The following is a 13,668-nucleotide window of genomic DNA, read 5'->3' on the forward strand; positions in this document are numbered from 1 at the left end:
GTTGTTGGAGCTTTTCAGAGTCCTTTATGGACATCTCATTCCCCAGCTTCTCTTTTCTGGGTTTTTTGTTTGTTTTTGAGGTAGGGTCTCACTCTGTTGTCCAGGCTGGAGGGCAGTAGTGTGATCTCGGCTCACCGCAACTTCCCGCTTCCGGGTTCAAGCAATTCTCCTGCCTCACCCTCCCGAATAGCTGGGACTATAGGTGTGTGCCACCATGTCCAGCTAATTTTTGTATTTTTAGTAGAGGTGGGGTTTCACCACGTTGGCCAGACTGGTCTCGAACTCCTGATCACAAGTGATCCACCCGCCTTGGCCTCCCAAAATGCTGGGATTACAGGCATGAGCCACCGTGCCTGGCTCCCAGCTTTTCTTTTTAGGCTTTTTGACTTGCCTGTTGTTTGCCCTAACTGTATCCACTGCCTTAGGCAGCCAGGATATTAAATTACTGCTCCTGTTTTAGACAAATACCCCTAGGGAAAAGACTTTGCACTGGTTGATCTTCAAGTCAAATTAAAGAAGTCCTTGGCAAATGGGGTCTGTATTAGTCCATTTTCACACTGCTGATAAAGACATACCCGAGACTGGGAAGAAAAATAGGTTTAATGGATTTACAGTTCCTCATGACTGGGGAAGCCTCACAATCATGGCAGAAAGCAAGGAGAAGCAAGTCACATCTTACATGGATGGCAGCAGGCAAAGGGAGAGCTTGTGCAGGGAAACTCCCATTTTTAAAACCATCAGATCTCATGAGATTCATTCATGAGAACAGTGGAGGAATGATCCATCCCATAATTTAATCATCTCCCACGACACATGGGAATTGTGGGAGTTACAATTCAAGATGAGATTTGGGTGGGGACATAGCCGAACCATATCAGGGTCTTCCAGGAACTATCAGATGGGTCAAATAATTAGTTTTTCAGGAATGAGGCTTTGAAGGCATTGCAGACCAGTCTGTCACCTTTAGTGGCTGCCCGTCTGCTGGCTCTTAGTGTGATTGTGGGCTATTTGTTTTCAAGGCTACTGTGGAGCTGGGGAGGTGAAATGGGAATAGGGCAAGTTAAAACTCCTTGAAGGCTGGGCACAGTGGGTACATCCTGTAGTCTCAGCTACTTAGAGATTCAGCTACTTTTCTTGAATAAACACTTCCCAGATTGCGTTAACCTTTTGCCTAATTTCCAAAGTTCTGAAAAAGTTCATTCTGATACTTTTTACCAGTGTCTTGTTGCTTTTATGGAGGAGAGGATTTTCTGAGGTCATTACTCTGCCATGACCCCAATAACACTTAGGTGAATAGGGATCTTTTCTTGCTTCCCTGTACATCTAGTGACTACCTGCTTTGTCTAGCCATTGAAATAGGGACTGGATTTAGTGGTGAATAAGAAGACAACCTCCTGCAGTAGGAGAAAATAGGCAGTAAACAAGTACTAGTAAATGTGGAGAATAGTAAAGCAGATCATGGGACAGAGAGTGATTGTGATTGGTGATGAGTAGTGGGTTTTTTTTTTTTTTTGGATTGAGCAGAGACCTGGATGAAGTAAGAAGGAAACCAATGTGTGCGTGTGCAGCTGGGCAGCAAAGGGAATAGAAGCACAAAGCCTCTTAGGCAAGAACGAGTTTGGCATGTTCAAGAAACATTAAGAAAGCCCATGTAGCTAGAGCAGGCAGATATCCAAAAAAGGACGAAGATAATTGACATCACTAAATTTATATGGATAATTTAAAAGTATTGATATCCAGGACCTATAAGTGGACAACTATGATTTTTGTTAGATCACTGTTTTCATTACCTTCTTCAGTAGGCTAACTCCCCTGCAGCCTGGGGACCAGGAAGGGATGCTGCATTGAGTTCTAATGCTAATACAAACCTGTGTCATTTTGAACTAAGAGCTGGTTTCTAGTTCCTGGCATTGAGTGTCTCTCAGAATTCTGTCTTGGTAGGGACTCAGTTAATAAGATCTGTTTTGAGAATTACAGTGATGAACACTTTTTAATGTCCTTTATAGTAGATATATGAATGATTTTCGACTCCCCTCTTTAACATATGTATTTGTTACCTTTTATTGTGTAGCCCCAAAATTTAGTAGCTTAACATGACAACTATTTTATTTGCTGACAATTCTATGGGTCGGTGGCACAATCTTGTCTCACCGCAACCTCTGCCTCCTGGGTTCAAATGATTCTCCTACTTCAGCCTCCTGAGTAGCTGGGATTACAGGTGCCCGCCACCATGCCTGGCTATTTTTTTTGTATTTTTAGTAGAGACAGGGTTTCACCATGTTAGGATGGTCTTGATCTCCTGACCTCATGATTCACCTGCCTCGGCCTCCCAAACTGCTGGGATTACAGGCATGAGCCACCACGCCTGGCTTGGGCAGTTCTTTTTTTGATCTTCCCTGAGATTACTCATGTCATTTCACTGGGACTGTTCTTTAAGATGGCTTCACTCACACATTTGTTGGGTAGTGCTGGCTGTTGGCCGGCCTATGTCTATTCATTAGGCTAGCTCTGGCTTCTTCACATGGCTGCTAGATTTTAAAAGTAGAAAGAAGGGCAAACTCCAGTGTGCAGGCACTTTTCAAACCTTTGCATTACATGGGATAGTTTTGCATTCCTATAAATGTTTTCGAGCTCTGCTCTGGGATGCAGTTACATTTATTTGAAAATAGTTCCAGATTTTGATTTTACAGATCATCTGCGGTCAGGAGTTTGAGACCAGCCTGGCCAATATGGTAAAACCCTGTCTCTACTAAAAATACAAACATTAGCTGGGCATGGTGGCGGGCACCTATAATCCCAGCTACTTGGGTAGCCCAGGCTGGAGAATTACTTGAACTCAGGAGGCGGAGGTTGCAGTGACTGGAGATTGTGCTATTGTACTCCAGCCTGGTTGACAAGAGCGAAATTCTGTCTCAAAAAAAAAAAAAAAAAAAAAAAAAAAACACACACACACACAAAAAACACAAAAGATTTTAAGATTTAATAGAGAGTACCGGATCTGTGTTCGCTGTAGGGCTAGTAAGTCCCCTTTACTTAGGAAGAACTCTTATGTGTACTTGACCCCATCCTCAATGGAATTGGTGAGAAGTGGCACTATTTCTGGCCCAGTGTAAGTTCTGGACACTGCTACCTCTAATCTGGTGCTTCTTTTCCTGGCTTCTGGTAGTTTCCTCACACATACAGTGTGCTGATCAGCTTTCGTTTTACTACTAGAGAGGGATCCTTTGCAGATCTCCAGGGTTTGTTCTCAGTACAGCTCTCCGCGTTACCCTGCCCTCTAACACTTTGGTCTACCTGTACTCTTAGCTCTGCCTCCTTAACTCAGAGAGTCTACCAGTTTTCACTTGCCTTTCTCTTCCTTACCCTGCATCCTGGAAAGTCTTGAGGAAGGAAGTTGAGGCAACTTCATTGTTCTTCATTGTCTACGTCCAGTGTCATGAAAACTTGTGTTTCATGTATTTTCTTTCTTTCTTTTTTCTTTTTAGATAGAGTCTTACTCTGTTGCCTAGGCTGCAGTGCAATGGCACAGTCACTTTTCACTGCAGCCTTCACCTCCCAGGTTCAAGTGTTCCTCCCACCTCAGCCTCCTGAGTAGCTGGGACTACAGGCATGTGCCACCATGCCCGGCTAATTTAAAAAATTTTTTTTGCAGAAACGAGGCTTCACTGTGTTGGTCAGGCTGGTCTCAAACTCCTGGGCTCAGTCTGTCCTCCTGCCTTGGCCTCCCAGAGTGCTGGGATAACAAGTGTAAGCCACTGTGACCTAGCTTTGTTTCATATTTTCTTCCGTGTTTTTTTTTTTCCCTACTCCTGTTGCCCAGGCTGTAGTGCAGTGGCATGATCTCGGCTCACTGCAGCCTCGCCTCCCCGGCTCATGTGATTCTCCTGCCTCCGCCTCCTGAGTAGCTGGGACTACAGGTGCGTACCACTGTGCTGGGCTAGTTTTGGTAGTTTTAGTGGAGATGGGGTTTCACCGTGTTGCACAAATTAGTCTCGAACTCCTGAGTTCAAGTGGTCCACCCTCCTTGCCCTAGGATTACAGGCATGAACCACCACGCCCAGCCTTCTTCCATGTCTTAAATTCAGGCGAGAAGGTAAATTCACTTTCTGTCACTCTATCTTGTTGAGAAATGGAAGGTCCTTCGCTCCTCACACTTTTCTCCTTCTCTAGTATTAGGCTTATGATTGAGGATTGGGGTGTTCTCTATGGTCTTGGTCCAATCTCAGTTTTGGGCTGGTTTTTGTGCCAGGACCTTACAGTTTTCCTGCCCCCACCCCACACAATGACAGATTAGGCAATACATATGCTTAATACTAAGGGAGTGATTAATTGAGGGAGAACTGATATCTTTATGAGTCTTCCCAACTCATGAACATGGTATATCCTCCGCTTTATTTAAACTGTCTTTATTTTCTCTTGAAAATGTTTTCTTGTTTTCATTGTAGAAGTCTTATACATCTTTTGTTAGATTTATTTCTAGTCTTTTTTTTTAATGCTGTTGTAAGATGCATTTTTAAAAATTTGTGTTTGGTTTATAGAAACACAATTGATTTTTTTTTGTATTAATTAACCTTATATTCAGAAACTGAGTCTTGCTCTGTCCCCCAGGCCGGAGTGCAATGGTGCGATCTCGGCTCACTGCAACCTCTGCCTCCTGGGTTCGAGTGATTCTCCTGCCTCAGCCTGCCAAATAACTGTGATTACAGGCACCTACCACCACACTTGGCTAATTTTTGTATTTTTAGTAGAGATGGGATTTCACCATGTTGGCCAGGCTGGTCTCGAACTCCTGACCTTAAGTGATCTGCCTGCCTCAGCCTCCCAAAGTACTGGGATTATAGGCGTGGGCCACTGCACCTGGCTATTATACTGGTTCTTAAAAATAGTTAGGAAGTCTTTATTCTTATTATTTTTTTTTTTTTTCCTTTTTCGAGATAGGGTATCACACAGGCTGGAGTGCAGTGGCGCCATCTTGGCTCACTGTAACCTCTGCCTACCGTTTCAAGAGAGTCTCCCTCCTCCGCATATTTATTATTTTCTATTCTCGGGATGACTTTTATCATCTTGGTGTGGTTTCTCCCGTAACTGGAATAATTCACTGGTGAAAACATCTTTACTTGAGATTTTCTTTAAGGAAAGATTTTTGAGAATACATTCCATTTCTTTTTTTTTTTTTTTTTTTTTTTTTTTTTGAGACGGAGTCTCGCTCTGCCGCCCAGGCTGGAGTGCAGTGGCCGGGTCTCAGCTCACTGCAAGCTCCGCCTCCCGGGTTTACGCCATTCTCCTGCCTCAGCCTCCCGAGCAGCTGGGACTACAGGCGCCCGCCACGTCGCCCGGCTAGTTTTTTGTATTTTTTTGTAGAGACGGGGTTTCACCGTGTTAGCCAGGATGGTCTCGATCTCCTGACCTCGTGATCCGCCCGTCTCGGCCCTCCAAAGTGCTGGGATTACAGGCTTGAGCCACCGCGCCCGGCCCATTCCATTTCTTTATTTGCTTTGGGGCTGTTTGGATATTCTGTTTCTTTCAGCATTAGTAATTTATATTTTTTTTTTTTTTTTTTTTTTTTTTGAGACGGAGTCTCGCGCTGTCACCCAGGCTGGAGTGCTGTGGCCGGATCTCAGCTCACTGCAAGCTCCGCCTCCCGGGTTCACGCCATTCTCCTGCCTCAGCCTCCCGAGTAGCTGGGACTACAGGCGCCGCCACCTCGCCCGGCTAGTTTTTTGTAGTTTTTAGTAGAGACGGGGTTTCACCGTGTTAGTCAGGATGGTCTCGATCTCCTGACCTCGTGATCCGCCCGTCTCGGCCTCCCAAAGTGCTAGGATTACAGGCTTGAGCCACCGCGCCCGGCCTAGTAATTTATATTTTTTAAGAAATGTGTCCATTTTATACTGACATGGTTTTCTCTTTGTTTTGTTTTGGGGGTATTTCTTTTTTTTTTTGAGACAGGGTCTCACTTTGTTGCCCAGGCTGAAGTGCCGTGGCACAGTTACGGCTCACTGCAGCCTTAAACTCATGGGCTCAAGCAATCCTCCCACCTCATAGCCTCTTAAGTAGCTGGAAACACAGGTGTGCGTCACCACACCCAGCTTATTTTTTAAATTTTTGTAGAGATTTCTTCTTTGACCTATAGATAATTTGGGAATGTAATTTTAGGCCAGGTGCAGTGGCTCATGCCTGTAATGTCAGCACTTTGGAAGGCCGAGGTGGGTGGATCACAAGGTCAGAGGATTGAGACCACCCTGGCCAATATGGTGAAACCCCGTCTCTACTAAAAAAAAAAAAAAAAAAAAAAAAAAATTAGCCGGGGGTGGTGGCAAGCACCTGTAATCTCAGCTACTTTGGGCGCTGAGGCAGGAGATTCGTTTGAACCCAGGAGGCGGAGGTTGCAGTGAGTAAAGATCGTGCCACTGCACTCCAGCCTGGGAGACAGAGCGAGACTCCGTCTCAAAAAAAAAGAAGAGAATTCAAATTGTGTTGTTGCTAGGTACAGTGTTCTGTATTAGTCATTTTGGTTGGTTGTTAATTGCTCCATTCACATCTTACTGAGTTTTGGTTGCCTTTTCTGTCAGTTTGCTGAGAGAGATGTGGATCTCCAACTATTATTATGGCTTTGTCTTTTTCTCCTTTTAATTCTGCAAATTTTTGCTTTGTGTGTTTTTTTTCTTTTTTCTTTTTTTTTAAGGCAGAGTCTTGCTCTGTTGCCAAGGTGGGAGTGCAGTGGTATGATCGTGGCTCACTGCAGCCTTGACCTCCTGGGCTCAAGTGATCCTCCCAACCTCCCAAGTAGCTGGGACTACAGACATATATCACCACACGCTGTTTTTGTTTGTTTGTTTGTTTTCTAGATAATGGATTTCGCCATGGTGCCCAGATTGGTCTTGAACTCCTGAGGTCAAGCTTCCCAAAGTGCTGTAATCATAGGCTTGAGCCCCCATGCTCTGCTGCTTTATGCATTTTGAGATTACTGGTTACATATAAGTTTATGATTGTGGTACCTTCCTGTTGGATTGATCCCTTCATTAATATTACTTTAATCTCTAATAATCATTCTTGCCATATATTCTAAATCTTTCTCTGAAATTAGTGTGTCTTTTTTAAGGACTGTGCTTCTTTGTTTAATCCAGTCTGACAAAATTTGTCTTTTACTAGAAGAATTTTTTCTATATCGGGTTATCCACTCTTTTGGCCTCCCTGGGTCATAGTGGAAGCAGAAGAATTGTCTTGGGCCACACATAAAATACACTAACACTAATGATAACTGATGAGCTAAAAAAAAAAAAAAAAAAAAAAGAAAACTCATTATGTTTTAAGAAAGTTTATGAATTTGTGTTGGGCCACATTCAAAGCCCGCCCTGGGCTGTGAGTTGGACAAGCTTGGTCTATATACTGTAATATAATTATTAATATAATTGGGTTTATATGTATAATCTTACTGTCATTTGCTATTTGGCCCATCTGTTTTGTTTTGTTTTTTAATTTCTTGCTTGCTTTTAGATTAAATGTTATATTTTCCTTCTAACTTGTTTTATATATATATAATTTTATTGTAATGGTTATCCTAAAAATTACAACTTCCTTCTTTAACTTTTACAGTATAATACAAACTATTACTATTACTAGTGTCACACAACTGCTAAAAATCTTAGAACCTTTAAACCTTACAAGGCATTTCAGTTACTGTTTTGAACTGTCACTATTAAAATTTCCTTACACTATTTACCCTGATATATATATTTTTATGCCCCAGAACTGAGCAGATGATATTATTTATTCCTACGTTTCCATGTTTATGATTTAGGATAATTTCCTTCTGCCTGAATAATTCCTTTTTTTTTTTTGAGACGGAGTCTTGCTCTGTCGCCCAGGCTGGAGTGCAGTGGCCGGATCTCAGCTCACTGCAAGCTCCGCCTCCCGGGTTTACGCCATTCTCCTGCCTCAGCCTCCCGAGTAGCTGGGATTACAGGCGCCCGCCACCTCGCCCGGCTAGTTTTTTGTATTTTTTTAGTAGAGACGGGGTTTCACCGTGTTCGCCAGGCTGGTCTCGATCTCCTGACCTCGTGATCCGCCCGTCTCGGCCTCCCAAAGTGCTGGGATTACAGGCTTGAGCCACCGCGCCCGGCCGAATAATTCCTTTTGAGTCTCTTTTAGTGCAGGCTTGTAGGTGAGAATCTTTTTTTTTTGCAAATTTTTAAATTTCACCTTTATTTTTGAAGGATACTTTTGCTGGGCATAGTATTCTAGATTGGCAGTTGTTTTCTCTTTGGCCCTTTAACAGTGTTATTCTATTATATTCTGACTTCTGTTGTTTCTGTTGAGAAATTTGTGAGTCTTACTATTTTGCAAAGAGCAACTCTTTTTTTTTCCTATGGCTGCTTTTATGATTTTTTTCCCCCCTTACTTCTTCCCTTCTTTCCCTAGTTTATGGCATCCTAGGTAGAATTTCCTTTTAATATATCCTGCTTGGTGTTGGCAAAGCATTCTGAATCTTTAGATTGATTTCTTTCATCAGTTTTTGAAAACTCCCAGTTATTCTTTGCTAGAATATTACATTTATCAATTTCTCTTCTTTTCTAGGACTTCTGTTTTTTATATATATATATGAGAAATGTGACACACACACACACACACTAGACATTGTGAGTGTGTGTCACATTTCTCTTAAACTTCTCCCTCTCCTCCTTTCACTTCTTTCCCTTTCCCCTTCCTCTGTCTTCCATTCTTTTCTCTTTATGCTTCGGTTTGGGTATTTTTTATTGTTTTGTCTTCTAGTTAACTCATCCTGTTTTCGACTGTGTCTCATTTGCTCTAAGATCAATATATTAAATTCTTCAGATTATGAGACTGATGTGCTGCCGGCTACGCTGAGAGGGCTCTATATTGAGTACTTAATTTCATATATTGTGTTTTTCGGTTCTAGAGTGCTTATTTAATTATTTTTGTAGTTCCTAATCCTTTAGTGAAATGTTGCATCTTCAGCAGTTTTGTACATTTCCCCTTCTGTTTTCTGTTAATCAGGATTACTTTAAATAATTGTCCTTGTGTCTTAACTTCATTTTAAAAATGTCTGTGAGTCTGATTCTCTAGTTTTCTCTTAATTATTGGTCTTTTTTTTATCCCTTTGTATTTTTAGTAATTTTTAAATTGTGTGCCAGACTTTGTATATGAAAGAACCATAGAGGCGCTATACAGTATTCCCAGTAGGGATCACATTTTTCTCTGTTGCACAAATTGGTAAGGACCTAATTACCTTCAACCAGACAGGGATTGAGCTATTTTAGGGTTGTCTTAAAGTTTAATAAAACTCATTGTTCTTATCATTTGGCCTTTTTGTTTGTTACTTTTTAAACTGAGAGTCTACTGAGTATCTATCTCCTTGGCCCCGGAAGACTATGGGAGATTTGTCTCTGTAGAGGTTTCCCACATAGCCATTCTGCCTACAGACTACTTCACAATTTTGGCAATTGTCTTGGTGGTTGTGGTTCAAAATTCCCAAGGTACACCCTATTTCCATGATATCAAGTGCCCCTTCTTAAAGTACTACCAGTCTCTTTTTTGTCTTTCCAGAAATACTCCCTTAATCCTGTTCAAGTTCTTCCCTCCACTGCAGAACCTTCTTATAAAACAAAACTCACATGTGAAAGCCCAGTATATGAGATAAAGTGTCAGCTGCTATAGTGGAGCAGGGAATCCTGACACATCTTCAGTTAATATAATTCGAAGAGAATTTTATCACAGTATTCTTTGTATCAAAGAAAGGAGAGCATAATGTAGTCAGCAAACACATGAAAATAGTTATTACTTTCTAAGAAAAGTCTCCATTTTAGCAATTTGAAAATGATTCTGACAATCTTTTAATGTGTTTTTCTGCCAAGAATTCAGCATAATAGCATTTTTTGTGTTCTTTTCTAAAAAAGGTAAGTTTTTCAGTTATGTGAAACTCAACCAAAATATTTTTGTAGCTTATGATACTTATTATTTAAGCTTGGTTTTATACTGCATATTATGATTTTAATGAAGGTATTTTTAAAATGATTGTGTGTTTTTGTGTGTGTGTGTGTATGAGAGAGAGAGAAAGAAAAATCACTATAACATGTTTCAAAAGAGTCATATAGTTTTTGTTTGGAAGGGACTTAATATTACAGATAATGCAAGTGAGGCTCCAGATAAGTAATCTACTCAAGGTCTTATAGATAATTAATGGCAAATTTGAAATTAAAATTCAGACTTTCTGTCTTCAAAATAATGCGTTTTAATTAGGTTTGATAAAGGTATACAAGTATGCTAGTTGTTACAGAAATTTTTGGATCTATAATTATTTCTTAAAATTAGATAAGCTATATTGTAAATGCCTATCAAAACTGTTCTTTGTATTACATTCTTGAGACTATTTCCTCAATATTTCAGTTTTCTATTTGTATTTTTTATAGAACTGGAAAATATTTAACTCTTAACAAATGAATTCCCCACTTGAACTTTGCCGAATTCCTGTGCCACCTCCTCCTTTAGAAAACTGATCTTAATACAGGTAAAATTAAGACTTTAACTTTTTAAAGGATAAAGAATAAATTTTCTATATCATTAGACATGTTCGCATTTTTGGTAACCTTTGCTGGATAGCTTCTATTTATTAAGCAGTTTTACTTAACATAATGACATCTTAATTATTGCCTTTGAATTCTATTTTTGAAAGTTTTTCCCTTTTATAAATGTGTTTTTAAAAAACCTTTCTGTTATCTAAACTTTATTGAAGAATTGAATTTACTCAGCATAACTGTATTATCTGGCTACATCTAGATCAATGCCATCCAATAGAACTTCTTTGATGATGGCTATATTCTATATCTTTGCAGTCCAATATAGGACACTGTAGCCACAAGTAGCTTCCTGTGTTAGACAGTGCAACTCTGGGCTTTTCCTTAGGAAATTTGGTGATTATGCTAACAGTATGTCTTAAATGCCTGAGTTTTAGACTTACACCTTGAAATATCTTCATAGTTGTTGATCAAGTTTGAAAATTAGGAGTAGCAAAACCATCACTGGCTATTTCATATGTCGTCCTGATAATTGTATAGCTTGGTTTATCCCATAATTTTGATCCACAAGAAACCTTTGAGAGCACTTACCACAGTTAGTTTTGCTCACTGTTGTATCTTTAACATTTTACTTGGTACCTAGCATGTAATTGGTATTCATAGTGCATATTAGTTGAAAGAATGGATGAATAATCTCTGTACTTTACGGGAAAAAAATGCCTCCTAAATTGTTCAAAAATTAAATGATTATATTGATAATATTTCTATAATAATAATAGTAGCAAGCATCCATTGAAGACTTATGTTGTACAGTCACTGTTCTAAGTAAGACCTTATGTGTGTTGATTTATTAAATCTTTAAAAATAAACCTTTGTTATAGGTACATATTCTCATTTTATACATGAGGAATTTGAAGACAGAGATTAGTTAAATAACTTTCCCAAGGACACATATTATTGTACTTAGAGACCTTGGACAAATACTGTGAGTTTTCTTCCCGGCAAGTAGTTCTTTACCTTCTTCAGATCACATTCCAGCAGCTTATTATTTTGTTCATTATGTTGTAGTTAGGGCTTGCTAATAAAGGTTGCCATTACCATCTCTGGTACAGTGGTGCACACATGTAATCCCAGCTCTAATCCCAAGGCGGGAGGATTGCTTGGGGCCAGGAGTTCAAAACCAGCCTGGGCAACATAGCAAGAACTCATCTCTAAATAATGGTAATACTATTAATAATAAAAAGGTCGTCATTGTCATAGTTATCAAAAAGATAGTCATTTTCTGTGATAGCCTCTTAGTTTTACATTCTGGAACTAAGGCAGTATGGATCTGAATTAAGCTGCATGCTGGAATATCAGCTTGAGTTCTTTTAAGTATAGTTTTTTTTTTTTTTTTTTTGAGACGGAGTCTTGCTCTGTCGCCCAGGCTGGAGTGCTGTGGCCGGATCTCGGCTCACTGCAAGCTCCGCCTCCCGGGTTCCCGCCATTCTCCTGCCTCAGCCTCCCGAGTAGCTGGGGCTACAGGCGCCCGCCACGTCGCCCGGCTAGTTTTTTGTATTTTTTTTTGGTAGAGACGGGGTTTCACTGTGTTAGCCGGGATGGTCTCAATCTCCTGACCTCGTGATCCGCCCGTCTCGGCCTCCCAAAGTGCTGGGATTACAGGCTTGAGCCACCGCGCCCGGCCTTAAGTATAGTTTTTACCAGGTGATGGGATAGATGTAATATACAGTAGAAGAAATGATCTTCAGATTTTATTTATTTATTTTTTTTTTTGAGACGGAGTCTTGCTCTGCCGCCCAGGCTGGAGTGCAGTGCCGGCTCTCAGCTCACTGCAAGCTCCGCCTCCCGGGTTCAACCCATTCTCCTGTCTCAGCCTCCCGAGTAGCTGGGACTACAGGCGCCCGCCTCATCGCCCGGCTAGTTTTTTGTATTTTTTAGTAGAGACGGGGTTTCACCGTATTAGCCAGGATGGTCTCGATCTCCTGACCTCGTGATCCGCCCGTCTCGGCCTCCCAAAGTGCTGGGATTACAGGCTTGAGCCACCGCGCCCGGCGATCTTCAGAATTTTATATTGTAGGATTAGATAAACCGAAAGCTTGCAGGGCCAGGCACCATAGCATATGCTGTAATCCTAGCTATTCAGGAGGCTGAGGTGGGAGGATTGTTTGAGCCCAGGAGTTCAAGACCAGCTGGGGCAAGATAGCAAGACCCCATCTCAAAAAATAAAAGATACCTTGTAGTCTATTTATAGCTGTGCTCTGTAGATATCTCTATGTACTAATAGTGCTGTGTCTAGTTAGAAAATACATGTTTGGCCAGGCGCGATGGCTCACACCTGTAATCTTAGCACTTTGGGAGGCCGAGGCGGGTGGATCATGACATCAGGAGATTGAGATCATCCTGGCTAACACAGTGAAAGCCTGTCTCTACTAAAAATACAAAAAATTACCCGGGCTTGGTTGCGGGCTCCTGTAGTCCCGGCTACTCAGGAGGCTGAGGCAGGAGAATGGCGTGAACCTGGGAGGTGGAGCTTGCAGTGAGCTGAGATCACACCACTGCACTCTAGCCTAGGTGACAGAGCAAGACTCTGTCTCAAAAAAAAAAAAAAAAGGAAAATATATGTTCACAGAATTTCTCTGTAACCAGTACTATTGTTTTTCAAATGAAGATACTAAAATCTATGTTTAGGATTTTAGAGTTAGAAAATAACTATTGTAGGAAACTGAAGCACTGAAGCTCAAAGGGTTTAAATGAGTTGTCTGAGGACATATAAACAGTATGGTTCATTGACTATATATATGTATATATTTTTTTATTTTAAGTACCTCTCTTACATCCAGAAATCATAGTATGTTTGTTAGCTTTGAATGCATAGTAGTGAGCAATGCAAAATGTACCCTGTTCTCTTGGAATTTACAATCCAGTGGGGAGATGGATAATCAATAAGTAATGAGGTCTGATAAACAAATTACAAAACGCGAAGTTCTAGGCAGGAAATAAAGATTGTGTTGGAATGGAAAATACTGGGGAATGGAAAAAGAGCTGCTATTTACGTAAAGTGGTTTGGAAAGGCTGCTGAGACTTACAAGATCAGAAGGAGCCAGCCACGTAAATAGCAGGAGCAGGACAGCATTCC

The 13,668-nt window shown here is 40.9% G+C and overlaps 1 protein-coding gene across 5 annotated transcripts in view; it reads left to right on the forward strand.

The window, feature by feature from the left end:
• Window positions 1–13,668, forward strand: part of FAM126B (family with sequence similarity 126 member B) — an 88,040-nt gene that overhangs the window by 12,928 nt on the left and 61,444 nt on the right. For all 5 annotated transcript variants that reach the window (XM_033231979.1, XM_033231976.1, XM_033231978.1 and 2 more), the window contains exon 2: window positions 10,428–10,525. The gene's annotated coding sequence lies outside the window, so the exon portion shown is untranslated. The remainder of the gene's footprint in view (window positions 1–10,427; window positions 10,526–13,668) is intronic.

Source organism: Trachypithecus francoisi, unplaced genomic scaffold (genome assembly GCF_009764315.1).
Source record: "Trachypithecus francoisi isolate TF-2019V2 unplaced genomic scaffold, Tfra_2.0 Lachesis_group13, whole genome shotgun sequence".
Lineage (NCBI taxonomy): Eukaryota > Metazoa > Chordata > Mammalia > Primates > Cercopithecidae > Trachypithecus > Trachypithecus francoisi.